General features: G+C 43.3%; 1 long non-coding RNA gene across 1 annotated transcript; it reads left to right on the forward strand.

The window, feature by feature from the left end:
• The first annotated feature begins 1,949 nt into the window (after window positions 1–1,949).
• LOC137145277 (uncharacterized) lies at window positions 1,950–7,613 on the forward strand. Its single transcript, XR_010917625.1, has 2 exons — window positions 1,950–2,033; window positions 4,988–7,613. It is a non-coding gene; the product is annotated as an uncharacterized lncRNA (long non-coding RNA).
• The last annotated feature ends 5,949 nt before the right edge of the window (window positions 7,614–13,562 follow it).

Raw genomic sequence — 13,562 nt, forward strand, 5'->3', positions numbered from 1 at the left:
TAGTCTGAGAATGTGCCTCAGAGATCCAGAGTTAAGAACAATTACTAAACAGAGCCCTGACCTGGTGGCTTAGAAGCACATAGGATTGAGAGGTTGGGATCACTTACAAGAGACTGGTGACAGTCCAGAAAAGGGACTGGAGTAGGTTATAACAGAAGGCACTCCAGGCCCCCAGCTACTGTAGCAGCTTGTCCTTCTGGTGAACCTTGTGAGAAGGTTCATTAGAGCTGGCATGCCTTGAGGTAGGGTTAAAACTTCTCAGGAAACCTGAGGTTGGAACTATGAATTGATATTGAGGCTATGAATAGAAGATGACAATAACAGATCCTCCACATCTACGCTCTCTCTCCCTACACCCTCTGTATGTACATCTCTGCTGTCTCCCCAATTACTTGAAATCATACTCAAAAGCTTAACTTTTTAACTCTGGACTCATGGTGATTTTTGTTGTTGTTTTTGTTGTTGTGTTTTTTAAATGTGTAAATATCACATTATGCACTTTGAGTGCCCAAGTCTATAAAAGGATATATCTTAACCCGCTGTGGCCAGCTGTCATTTTGTGTAAATGGCTGTTTGTACGATGATTGTTCATATGCTGGAAGTTGCAGAGGAATTGGTGTGGAGGTGAGTCTCAGGCTGTATTTCCATGCTATGATGTTTGGATCTTAAGGCACATGAATAAAGATAGGCTTTATTGATGATTCTCTTGATTTTTAGTGATTACATTAATTTTAAGTTAACAAAGTGTTTTGTCCGGGGAATCTAAGAAGTCCTTCATCTGGTTCCTTATCTGGGAAATATTCTTTCTTTTGTTCTTACTGGCTATTTTATTTCTGCATAAGTAAGAATGGACTGTATTCTAACTACAGTGGCACCCTGCAGCCTCAGAACCCATTTTTAAAGAACGTATAATCAGCCAATTCAATTTTCATTAGGATACGATCTCCCTCATCAGTAGAAACTACAGCTTACGGAGGATAAGAGGCAGCTGTCCTATGAAAGCTTGCCTCTACTCCGTTAGCCATTTCCACAAGTCATGAACTGCATAAAGTGAGTTTCATCGCGTGACTGGTCCCTTTAAGGGGAATCAGGGCCCAATCTGCCTGCCACTGCCTTCTGAGACCCCACCTGGAGGTAAGTGACTGCCCCAGTTGGCTGCTGAAAGGTTAATTGGTAAACAAGCACCTGAACCTCATAAAAAGGTTACCTGAGGTTAGTTAGGGTAGGTATGCCCAGAAGACTGGAAGATCCTGAGGAGAAGAGCTGATCAGAAGAACTCATCAGAGCAGGAAACCTAGAAGGTATACTCCTAGAAACAGAATATTCTTAAAGGGAGGCAGAAGGCAGCTCAAGTTGCAGTGGGGGAGGTCTAGGTTGGATAGTAGGAAAAAGTTTTTCACTAGGGGGTGGTGAAGCACTGGAATGGGTTACCTAGGGAGATGGTGGAATCTCCATCTTTAGAGGTTTTTAAGCTGTGGCTTGACAAAGCCCTGTCTGGGATGATTTAGCTGAGGTTAGTCCTGCTCTGAGCAGGGGGTTGGACTAGACCTCCTGAGGTCCCTTCCAACTCTAATATTCTATGATTCTAAGGCAGGCATCCAGGAAGGCCTGGTTCCAGCAAAGGGATCTCCCAAATAGTTCCTGGCAGACTGGCTTCCTGCCACTATGTGCTGCCCTGGAGAAGAGTTGCAGTTGATAGATCTCCATGGACCCTTGGCTACCCAGGTAGTGGCAAGAGACCTGACTCAAGGGGAAGGGGCCTGCCTTGAGAGAATCCTGTGGATAAAGGGCCTAGAGAAAAACCAGCAGTAGACTCAGGTGGATCAGATAAACTAAGAGTGACTTTGGCTCGCAGCTAAGATGAAGGATTTGTTTAGGATTTGTGTTTGCTTTGTCTGTTAATAAACAAGACCCTCCAAAAGGGGCACTCTTTAATATCTGCAGGTCTGCTTGGATTTATACCTTGGGAGAGGGGAAATCAGGGCAGGGCTCACCCCCAGTGCCACATCGCCAGGATGGTCCACACTATAAAAGTGAGTATATGGGAATAGCTATCTATAGAGAGGCATATTAAGAAGCTCTCTTAAGAGCCCCATTGGCCTTTATTTCCTAATGTATTGCAGGGAATGGAAGGAGTATTGCCTTCAGTATGAATATAAATTTTACAAAGGGCCACTACAGCCTATCCTGAGAATCGAAACTCGGACTTTTTTTTCTGTGAGAAATGTTGATGTTTCAATTCAATCATCCTGAAAAGTCAAAACAAAAAATTTGAAACAATTTAATTTTGGAAATATAAAAATGACCTTACTGCAGCACTTCATTTCAATATGGTCAAGGCCCTTCATTCCAATGAGGTGGAAGCACTTTATGATGCAGATAGACTAGGTACCAGCTCATGCCAAGGCCCCGGGCCTCACTGAATACTGACAAATGCACAACTGGAAAACCAATCTGGCTCACCCGAGGGTTAGTATAGTTAAAATAGATATTAGTGTTTAGACTTTATGGAATGCTGGTAGGATGCTGCATGTATTTACCCTACTTATAATATCTGTATCCCACACTATAAGGTAATAGTTAAGTGTTCGGTTTAGAACTGTAAAATGCTTGTTCCGAAACTATGTAACTCACCAAACAGGAAAAAAGTCTTCACCTAATACAAAATGCTGGATTCCTACAGAAGATGTTATCTCCTGTCCATCAAGAAGATCTATTGACTCCAAATGGGCCATTGTGGAACAAAAACTTAATCGTTTGCTCCCCCCACCCACCCACAAAGAGATTACATGCAGAAGTGCTCGTCCATCAGCTTGGACTCTAGGGAGGTGGTGATAAAAATCCATGATCAGAAGAAATTGGGGTCTTTTTATCTTGCTTGGACTCTAACGGACAAAGATTCCTAAACATAAGCAAAAGATCCCCAGGATTAACCTGAGTTAGCCCCAATGGACATAGAGCTGGCATAAGTCAGCAGCTCTGTTACCATCTAAAACCTAAGACAGCAGCTCATTAGTGTGTGCATGTTTATCTGTTAACCTTGTAAATAATTTCATTTTCCTAGTTAATAAACATTTAGTAAGTTTACTATAGGATTGGCTAGAAGCATTGTTTTTGGTGTGAGATCTAAGGTGCAAATTGACCTGAGGTAAGTAAATGGTCCTTTGGGAATGGGAGTAACCAGATATTTGGTGTAAAGTGATGGTCTATCACAGAATCAAGCTTGTTTGGGTGGCAATCTAGATTGGAATGCCCTGGGGGACTGTCTGTGACTTAAGGCTGTATAGTGCCTGAGGAGTTTACACTTGTTACTTGGTTGGTGAAATCTAATTACAGTATTCACAACCAGTTGGGTGTTTGTGCCCTGCTTCTTAAGTCTGCCCCAAATTTGATATTCTAGCTTGTAAGCCACTCCAGAGAGTGGGTCACACAATTACCCTACCCATCATCTCTCATTCACAATGGAGCTGTCAGTGGTAGCCTTTGATCACTTCATGATGCCAGCCTCCACTGCCCACTTGTTAAATTTTAGAACAAACACCTTTGTTCTTTCTCCCATGCTAACCTACACACATGGGAGGCGTTTTCTGTAAACATTCACAAAGCTACCTCATTATCCTTCAAATCCCTCCTCAAAACTCTTCTTTACCATGATGCCTAAAAAAAAACTTAATGGTTTGGCTGCTGGTGTACAAATACCACTGCATATCACCAATATTGTCTCATCATGTCCTTGTATTCCACCATCTGTCAGCTCTTGTCTTACACTTAAATTGTAAGCCTCCTGGGACAGAAACTATCTTTTTCTGTATCTGTACAGCACCTAGCACAATGGAGTCTTGGTAGCATGAAAAACTAAGTGAACCTATGCAATATTGGGTTTTTCTCTTAGCTGGGAGGCAGCATGGGCTTGTGATTAGAGTATCAGAGTCAGGAGCCCTGGATCTATTCCTTGTTCTTTCACATGGTGTGCAAGTTGGGCAAGTCCTTTAACCTCTGTGTGCTTCGTTTCCCCCATCTGTACAATGGAAAAAATAATGTTCTCCCACCTTTGTAAAGTGTTTTGAGATCTATGAATGAGAGCAGTATAAATGCTCAGGGGTAGTAATATGAGCCAGCACTGAACAAAGCCACGAATGTGTGTGTTTGGGGGGAGGAAGATGGGGAATTCTGCTGTCAGGTAGAGTTCTCCCATTCATTGAGACTTCAGTGAGAGCAGGATCAAGCTCTGTTTTTTCCCATTTTTCTGTTTAGAAAATAACCACCCAGGCTAGACAACAGACACTGAATTGCTATGATTTGTTATCTTCTAAACCATTTGTTTCTCTTATTTTAGAGTTAACATTTCTTTTTACTGCTTTCTACAAGATTATCCTTTTAAAGTGTCATTGTTAAAATTTCTGCTACAACCCCCACTCAGCAATGTCAGTTTACTCAGTAGGCAGGGCATTGTTCCCTCAGGCTATTAGCCAGCTTAATCAGCAGTCACTTCCTTCTATCTTACACTCCCTCAGGGTGTCAAAGGCTTACATTAGCTCAACTGATCCAGAGCAGAAAACAGGGAAATATTTATCCTCTAAAGTTCCACTAACCACTCAGGCCTAAGCTGATTTTGCTGAATCCTCTAGCATTTCATTCCCTCGGCCCTCTCCTACCTTCCATTTTAACCACAGCAAACATTTTACAATTGGGATGACAGAGAGTCAAAAGCCACTGGCCCAATTAAATGTTTGGTCACTAGAATTAATTGATGGAACCATTTAAACTCCCAAGCAGGGCCGGATTAACCCATATGCTAATAAGGCTATAGCCTCAGGCCTTCCTATTTTTAGACCCTACTTTAGGCCCTCCATTCCATATTGAAGTAACAGCCGAGCAACAATAGCAGGGTAATCAGAAATGTTGTCTCATTAGATATTGCTTTGTACAAATTAATCCATCAAGATTGTGAATTCAATTTATGGTGGTTGTGATTTTGTCTTTGTAGGCTAAGTAATTGTTTGTGGTCCCAAGCAATGCTGAACTTTGTACACAGTAGCCTACACTGGACAATAGAAACCATGTAAAAGAAAGGAGGATGGCAGACATTGAAGGAGGCCAAAGAAAGACAGCAGAGACAAGATGTAGTGCTTCTCTAACGTTTTTTCCTCCTACTAATTCTGGTGGTGAGGAAGTCCAAGCGAATACCAGCCCAAATGAACCCTGCTGCACCTGATGAAAAGGAGCAGCCTCCTGTGACTTCTCTAACTGCAGTCTCACCTCACTCCTCTGAAGGCTTTCCCAGTGACAGTCATACAAAAATAGCCTTCTCCAACAATCCAGGCAAGTGGGACATGGCTTCTAAAGATCTCATTGTATATTGGACTGAAGGGCCCACAGAAATGCCAGAATCTAGATGCTGACTTTTCATTGACAAAGTGAGAGTACACCAATCAGAATCATTATCTGACCAAGTCAGTGTTTGAATATGTGAAGCCTAACAAACAGAATGGCAAGTGAGAATGACTCATCTATTCACCTTCTGAGAAAGTGTACTGTTTTTATCGCTGCCTATTTTCTGATACCAAAAAGTGGGGAATGTTCTGTGAAAGCTTCAATGGTTGGAAGAAGTTCTGCATACATTACCAATCACGTAATGAGTGAGCAGCACACATTGTCATTTAGCAGCTATCATGCTCAAAGAAAGTTAGTGACAGCATTGATACCCAAATGGCAAACCAGTTTTTGGAAGCTTGTGCTTATTGGAAGAACGTTCTCAGACATATATTGCATCAACCAGTCGTTGGATGATTCTTAGAGATTCACTATCAAAGGGATGCCAGTGCCCAAATCACTCACTAAGTGACACGGTGGAGTGCCAACACTGAAGCTATGAATGCAGTTGTTCTGGGATACCCCAACATCCGTGAAGCGCTAGAGAGCATCAAGGATGATGAATGTGAAAAATCAGCAACAAGAAAAGATGTGAAGAATCTGAGTGATGCAATGTGCACTTTGGAAACTGGTATTTTGTCTGAGGTCAGGAATGATATACTTCAGCCTTCAGCAGGTGCAGTCTAACCTTGCAAAGTGCTCAAATTAACCTTTCCACTGCTGTAAACTTAATGAGGAGTCTGGGACCTGTTCTTCAACAAATGCGGATAGTTTTGATGAGTATGAAATTCAGAGGGTTGCAGGGACTGCTAAGCTTGAGTAAAAGTCAGCCAAATGCCAGAAGAGACAGAAGACATGTGACGATGCAACTGCCCACTGATTCAGTGAAAAGAAGAGTTAACACCTTCATCAGAATCTTCGACAAACTGAAGAGTTCATTAGAACATCAAATTGAGACTTTCAAAAATATTGTCAAAACCTGTAGTGTACTGACAAATTTTTCACATAACATTTAAAGTTCCGAAGTCAGTGAAGGTATCAAACGTCTATGTCAGAAGTACCCAGATAATCTCCCAGTAAATTTTACTAAAGAATTTCTTCAATTTGTTGAATTCACTTCACTCTCAGATATTGAGAGAAAAGATGACAAAAGCAAATCTATTTAGATGTCCCTAGTTAGCTGGAGATCTAGATTAGATTTTCCCCTCCAAAATCTAATCAATTAGTATCCCTGGTTCAGGTAGCATAATCACAAGTACCCTCTCTTACGTCAAACTAGGCACTGTGACTGCCACATCAAAATACAATCTGCATTTCAATAAGTAAACAATGCCCTTTAGGCTAATAATGTTGCTGATTGCCTGGAAGAGAACATTGTCAGTGACTGACATGGATAACTGGATGTTGGAAGAGAGCCACTATCATTTTCCTAGACTAAGATCCTGGGCAAATGGGAATTCTGCCTCTAGCAATCAAGATTTTGCATGGAATATAAAAAAAACTTGGTTTTATTTATCTTTAGAGGAAATGCAAGTTATGGTCTGTAATTCTCATACATAGTGCCAAAGTCTCATGTCCCAGTATTTCATGGGATCTGGATGTACAGGGGTTTTAACAGACACTTGTTCCGCCAGGCCCTTCTATCTCCATCAGTTCTCACAAACCCACCTCTGCAGTTCAGTGTACTTCACATGAGATAGGAAATTCTTCCATTTCTATGATTAATCTTTCAGTTAGGGGTGTTCCCCTGATACTGGGAGGGATTCTCCTACTCTTTCCCCCCAGACCCTATTACAACAGTGTATGAAAGCTGAAAAAGCTCATTAGCCAGCCATGGGAGAACTCTTCCAGCACAAGCACTGAAGAAGAACCAGCATAGGGAGCACATCTAGGGCCAATTCTGAGGCTGGAGGAAGTGGGGCCGTAAGACAGTGAACTGGAGATTGTGGGGCAGCTCTGGGTTATGTGGTGTACAACTGTGTAAGTCCTGCTGTAACAAAAAGCAGCTCCTTGGGCTCTACCTAAGTGACACCAACCATTTTGGGAGAAAATGGGAAAGTGCAAAGATGGCTTTAAGCCACCTTTGCTCTCGGGGAGACACAACACACATCTCACCCTTCTTTACCTGTTCTCTCACAGTTATAGCTAAAGCTTTTGTTGAAGTGAAAATTCAGGCTAGTCTTCAAATACAGTAAGCCTGAGAAGTGCCAGTCACCAGAGGATCTAGGCACAAGATTATTCTCTCTTCACAACTAATAACTGCAACTAGCTTGTTCCTGATGAAGCCAGTATAAATCTTTTCGACAAGTTCCATTGACAAGAAGGCTGTAGCAGCCCTTCCCAGCCAAGATTCCAACTACTCCACCTCAAGAAGTGTATAAAGGGGATGTGGATTTACTGAAATCAGAGGCTGTTCCTGGAGAACGACCCTGGGTTCTCTCAAATAACTTTTTATGTTTAGGTGTAAGCATCAGTGGGCTCATCAGAAGTAAGCCCTATGACATTCCAGAGTGCAGTCCAGACCAATGAGGAGCTGTGTCACCCCAGCCCTGCAAACTTGGACGCCTCACAGTGCTTTGCTGCTGTAGTTCCCACCTGGGGCACTCACAAACGGCCTGCCAGCATGCAAGTCACACCCGAAGTGTCTGTGTATGGCCAGAGTATTGGCTCAGCAACTGTGATCCCAGCAGCCTGTCAGCAAACACCAGCCCCATTCTGGCTTCACCCAGCCTTGGTTATTACTTGCAGGGTGACCCGCAACACACACACAGTCCTGAATCTCCCACCCTTGCCTAGACAGTTCAGCTACTTTAGGTCCATTGTCCCTGTAAGGGAACAATATACAACAACTTGCCACCTAAAGTGGAGTTACCCACACAGTTCACAACACTAAAGAATAAAACAAGTTTAACTACAAAAAGAGAGAGATGTTAAGTGAGTATAATTAACAAGGAATTAAAGTCAGAAATGATTACAAGAAAAATAAAGATAAAACACATTCTAAACTTAAACTAGAGTTGGTTCAAAGAGATTCTTACCTTAGGTTTTTAGTAGTATTGCTGACAAAGTTTCAAGTCAAGAACTGCTCTGAAGGTCCAATCATGATTTATTTTGTCTTATTAGGTGAAAAGAGAAAGATGGACAGGGAAAGATAACTTGGGATGTTTTTGCCCCTCACTTTCATAGAACCATAGGACTGGAAGGGACCTCAAGAGGTCCTCTAGTCCAGTCACCTGCACTCATGGCAGGACTAAGAATTATTTAGACCATTCCTGACAGGTGTTTGTCTAACCTGTTCTTAAAAAATCTCCAATGAGGGCTATTCCATAATCTCCCTAGGCAATATATTCCGGTGCTTAACTACCCTGACAGTTAGGAAGTCCAACATAAACTGCCCTTGTTGCAATTTAAGCCCATAGTTTCTTGTCCTATCCTCAGAGGTTAATGAGAACAATTTATCCCTCTCCTCCTTGTAATAACCTTTTATGTACTTGAAAACTGTTATGTCTCCCCTCAATTTTCTCTTCTCCTGACTAAACAAACCCAATTTTTTCAATCTTCTCTCATAGGTCATGTTTTCTAGACCTTTAATCATTTTTGTTGCTCTTCTCTGGACTTTCTCCAGTTTGCCCACATCTTTTCTGAAATGTGGTGCCCAGAACTGGACACAATACTCCAGCTGAGGCCTAATCAGTGTGGAGTCGAGCAGAAGGGGTAGTTACTTACTGTAACCGATGGTTCTTTGAGATGTGTGGTCCCTATCTGGATTCCATCATGGGTGCGCATATGCACCATATGCTGGAGCCAGAACAGTTGAAAGCAGTGTGTCAATCCATTTGCACGCTTTGCTTTGTCCACGTGGTGCATCTGAGGTCTTGTGTGTCCGCACTGGTCAGTGCCCCCTCCATTTCCTCTTACTATCAGGCATCAATACCTAAACAGAAGGGACGGGGGGTGGGACTGAAATCCAGATAGGGATCACGCATCTCGAAGAACCATCAGTTACAGTAAGTAACCGCCCCTTCTTCAAGTGATGGTCTCTATGTGGATTCCATCAGGGGAAGTGTAGCTAGCGGTAATCAGTATGGAGGCGGGGCTAGGGCTCCATGGATGCCAGAGTTATAGTACTGCAGTGCCCACTGGCACATCGATGAAGGTGGCATTAGCTAAAGTGTAATGAGCTGTTAACGTATGTATGGAAGTCCAAGTTGCTTCTTTGCAAATAGCCTGCCATGGAATGTCGGCAAGGAAGGCCATTGTAGTCGCTTGTGCTCTTGTGGAGTGCGCCTTGACACAAGGTGGAAGTTGGACTTGGCGAGGGAGTAGCATTCCCGATAAAGCGAATGATCCAGTGAGTGATACATTGGGAAGAAAGAGCATGCCCCCTGCAGCGGTCCGCTATTGCCACAAAGAATTTTGGCGAAGTCCTGAAGGGATGGGTGTGTTGGAGGTAGAAGGCTAGCACCTGCCTGACATCAAGGAAGTGTAGGTTCCTCTCCCTGGTGGAAGAGTGAGGTTTAGGGTAGAAAATGGGAAGGTGAATAACCTGCTGAGGAAGAAACTTGGGATGAAGTTGCAGGGAGACTTTGTCCTTGTGAAAGATGGTAAAACGGGTCTGCCATCATGGCCGCTAGTTCACTAACCCATCGAGTTGAGGTAATAGCCACAAGAAAGATTATTTTCATAGATAGGTAAGTGAGGGAGCAGGAGGATAGGGGTTCAAAGCGTGGCCTTATAATTGTTGAAAGCGTTGAGGTCCCTGGCCAGGATGGGGTTACTGATGGTTAGAATCAAGTTGAGTATGCCTCTCATAAATCTAGCAACGGTTTGATGACAAAAGACAGAGGAGACATCCACAGGTGGAAGGAAAGCACTAATGGCTGCTAGGTGAACTTTTATGGAGGAATGTGTGAACCCTAGTCATCATAGGTAGAGGAGATAGTCCAGTACGGTTGGAATACTCATGGTTGATAGTGAGTGATGATTGTCTGAAGACCATTGGGTAAACTGTTGCCATTTGGCCTGATAACAAACCCTGGTCATGGGATGGTGTCTATGTGTGAGCATCTGCTGCACTGGGGAGGAGCAAGCATTGTCTACCTGCAAGCCCCATCCAAATACCAAATTATGAGGTGGAGTAGTGCTGGATTGGGGTGCTGGATGTGGCTGTGCTGTTGGGTAAGCACGTTTGGAAGGAGGGGGCGAGGGATTGGAGGGTGGATCGACAGGTGTAGATCCGAGTACCAATGTTGTCTGGGCCTGGACGGGGCTATGAGTATGTGTGCTTGATCTTGTTTCAGCTTGCTGAGTACTCGAGGGATGATCAGAAAAGGCAGAAAAGTGTACCAGAGGAAGGTGTCTCCCTGTGACCCTCCTCCCAAGGAGCCCCCTGGAACAGAAGAGGAGAAGTTTTCTGTTTATTGCCGAGGCAAAGAGGTCCCATGTGGGGGAAGACATCCTGGATGTTGTGTATTTTGTCTTGCCTTATGCCATAGCAACAGAGTATAGCTTGTTGCCATAGCAATAGAGTTAGACTATTAGGGGATAGCTCGGCCTGTCCTGGCTGGTTTTAGTGTAGTTCAATAAAGACTTGTCCTGGGTTTGCATCTCTCTGTGTTCCATGCTGATTTGTCTCTGAATACAAGTACTTTCCAAGGATTTAACATAACAAAAGTGGTGATGGAGGATGGGATCGACGTGTGCTGCACCAGCAAAAAAAGTAAAAGTCAATGTAAGAAAAAAAACTTTTTGCTGTTTTGGGAGTTGGCCTGTTTACACCGACGGTTCAAACTGAAACTAAAATAGGCTGTGCTTTGTTCTGACCAAAGTGAAGCAGACAGACTGGGAATGGGGAAGGAACAAAAGCAGTGCTAGTTAATGGAAATTACCAGAAATTGTGTGTGAACGACCCTAACACACATGAATAAAAGACACTAAAAGACAAAAGAAAGAAAAGAAAAAAAAAAAAAAAGAGGGGCAGCAATGGCTACACTTATGGGGCCCCTGGGACCTTTTGATGAGACACTAGAGGAATAGAATTCATATACTGAGCATTTTCAACTTTTTGTTATTGCAAATGAAATTACAGATGCAAAGAAGGTGCTCATTTTCTTAAGTGTTGTTGGATCTAAAACTTATACTTTATTGTGCAGCTAGTGCACCCTGATAAGCCAGAGACAAAAATCTTACAGTGACATTGTGAAAACCAGGAGGCACATTTTTCTCCAAAACCGCTGGTAATTGCAAAGAGATTTAGGTTCCACAAAAGGAATCAAGAAGAAAGTGAAACAATTTTTAGCAGCTCTGAAGAAGCTTCCTAAGCACTCTGATTTTAATGATGTTTTAAATGACAGGTGATACGTGATAGGTTAGTGTGTTGTCTGCACAAAGAAGCAATACAGAAGTGCCTATTGACAGACGCCCTGCTCACCTGGCAGAAGGCCATTGAAATTGGAGCTGACTGCAAAGGAAGACCAACAGCTCAGTGCATCAACCAGAGTGCATAAGGTGTCACAAGAAACTACCCACAAGACAGTGGGAATCCGGGAATGTTACCGTTGTGGAAAGCTGGGTCGCCATGCATTGGAATTCTGGTGTAAAGACCCAATGTGTCAACAATGTGGCAAAAAGGGACACATTGAGCATGCCTGCAAACAAAAGAAAGAAGAGTCAAAGAGAATAGGCAAACTGGAGAAAAAGAAGCCTGCTGTGTCTGGCAGACCAAAAAGGAAAATCTGCACGCGGTAGAGCAGACTCAAGATGATCAAAGTGGCACCCAGTCAGAAGAAGAAGTGCCACTCCATATCATGTCCATGGCAGTTGGCTCACATGAATACTGGGTAACCCCACTGTTGGAAAGTAAACCTGTACGCATGGAACTGGACACTGGCACAGCAGTTTCACTGGTCTCAGACACTGTGTATAAGAAGCTAAAGCATCTCCTGCTTAATCCGACAAAAACTGTTCTGAAGATGTACATTGGAGAAGCTGTATCCATGTTGGGCACTACTGTTGTCAAGGTGGTGCTCAGTGGGTAGACTGCTAAATTGCCACTGTTTGTGGTGGTAGGCAATTACCCAGTCTTAATGGGAAGGTCATGGCTTAGGAAGATCCAGCTGAACTGAGCAGAAGTGCATAGGATGGCTAAAGAAGAAATAGATCTGACAGCTGTATTAAAGAAACATGCTGCTGTTTTTGGAGAGGATCTGGAAAGTCTGAAGAGAATCACTGTGAAATTAAACATTAAGCCTGACAACCAACCAAAATGTCTGAAAGCCAGAACTGTGCCATGTGCCATCAGGCCAGAAGTTGAAGTGGACCTGGAGCACCTAGTCAAAAATGAAGTCCTAGTACCAGTTACCCACAGCCAATGGGCAACCCCAATCATTCCAGTATTGAAGAAAGATGGCTCCATTCAGATTTGTGGGGATTTTAAGGTAACTGTTAACCCGGTGTTGAGCAATACCCTCTTCCCCGCATCGATGACCTCTTCGCTGGCTTGGCTGGTGGCCAAAAGTTCAGCAAGATTGATCTGAATCAGACGTATTTACAGATGCACATCCATGAGAAGTCCCAAGAGCTGTTGACTATCATGACACATAAAGGGCTGTACTGATACTGTCGCTTGCCCTTCAGAATAATGTCTGCTCCAGCTTTGTTCCAGAAGGCTATGAACCAGCGCTTGAATGGCTTGCCAGGAGTCCAGTGCTATCTTGATGACATCTTGGTCACTGGCAAGAATGAGGAGGATCACCTTGAGAACTTAGAGGCTGCCCTACAAAGACTGGAAGAGTATGGCCCATGAGACCACAAAGACAAATGTGAATTCTTCCAGCCCTCTGTTGAATATTTGGGACGTATCATAGATGCTACTGGCCTTTGTAAGGCTCCTGCAAAAGTCAAGGCTATTGTGGAAGCTCCACCTCCTCAAAACTTAAGCCAACTTTGCTTTTTTTTTTTTTAGGGCTATTGAACTATTATGGAAAGTTTATTCCACAGTTAGCAACACTACTAAAACCACTACATGAACCTCTTGGCTAGAATAAGGTCTGGAATGGACTGAAGCCTGTGATGCTGCATTTAACGAGGCTAAACGTGCATTGCTAAATTCAGAGGTTCTGATGCATTTTGATCCATCCTTACCTCTGCAGTTGGCCTGCAATACCTCCCCTTATGGAGTGGGAGCGGTC

This window comes from Emydura macquarii, unplaced genomic scaffold (assembly GCF_026122565.2).
Source record: "Emydura macquarii macquarii isolate MOO-44397 ecotype Brisbane River unplaced genomic scaffold, CSIRO-AGI_Emac_v2 contig_383, whole genome shotgun sequence".
NCBI classification, from domain to species: Eukaryota; Metazoa; Chordata; order Testudines; family Chelidae; genus Emydura; species Emydura macquarii.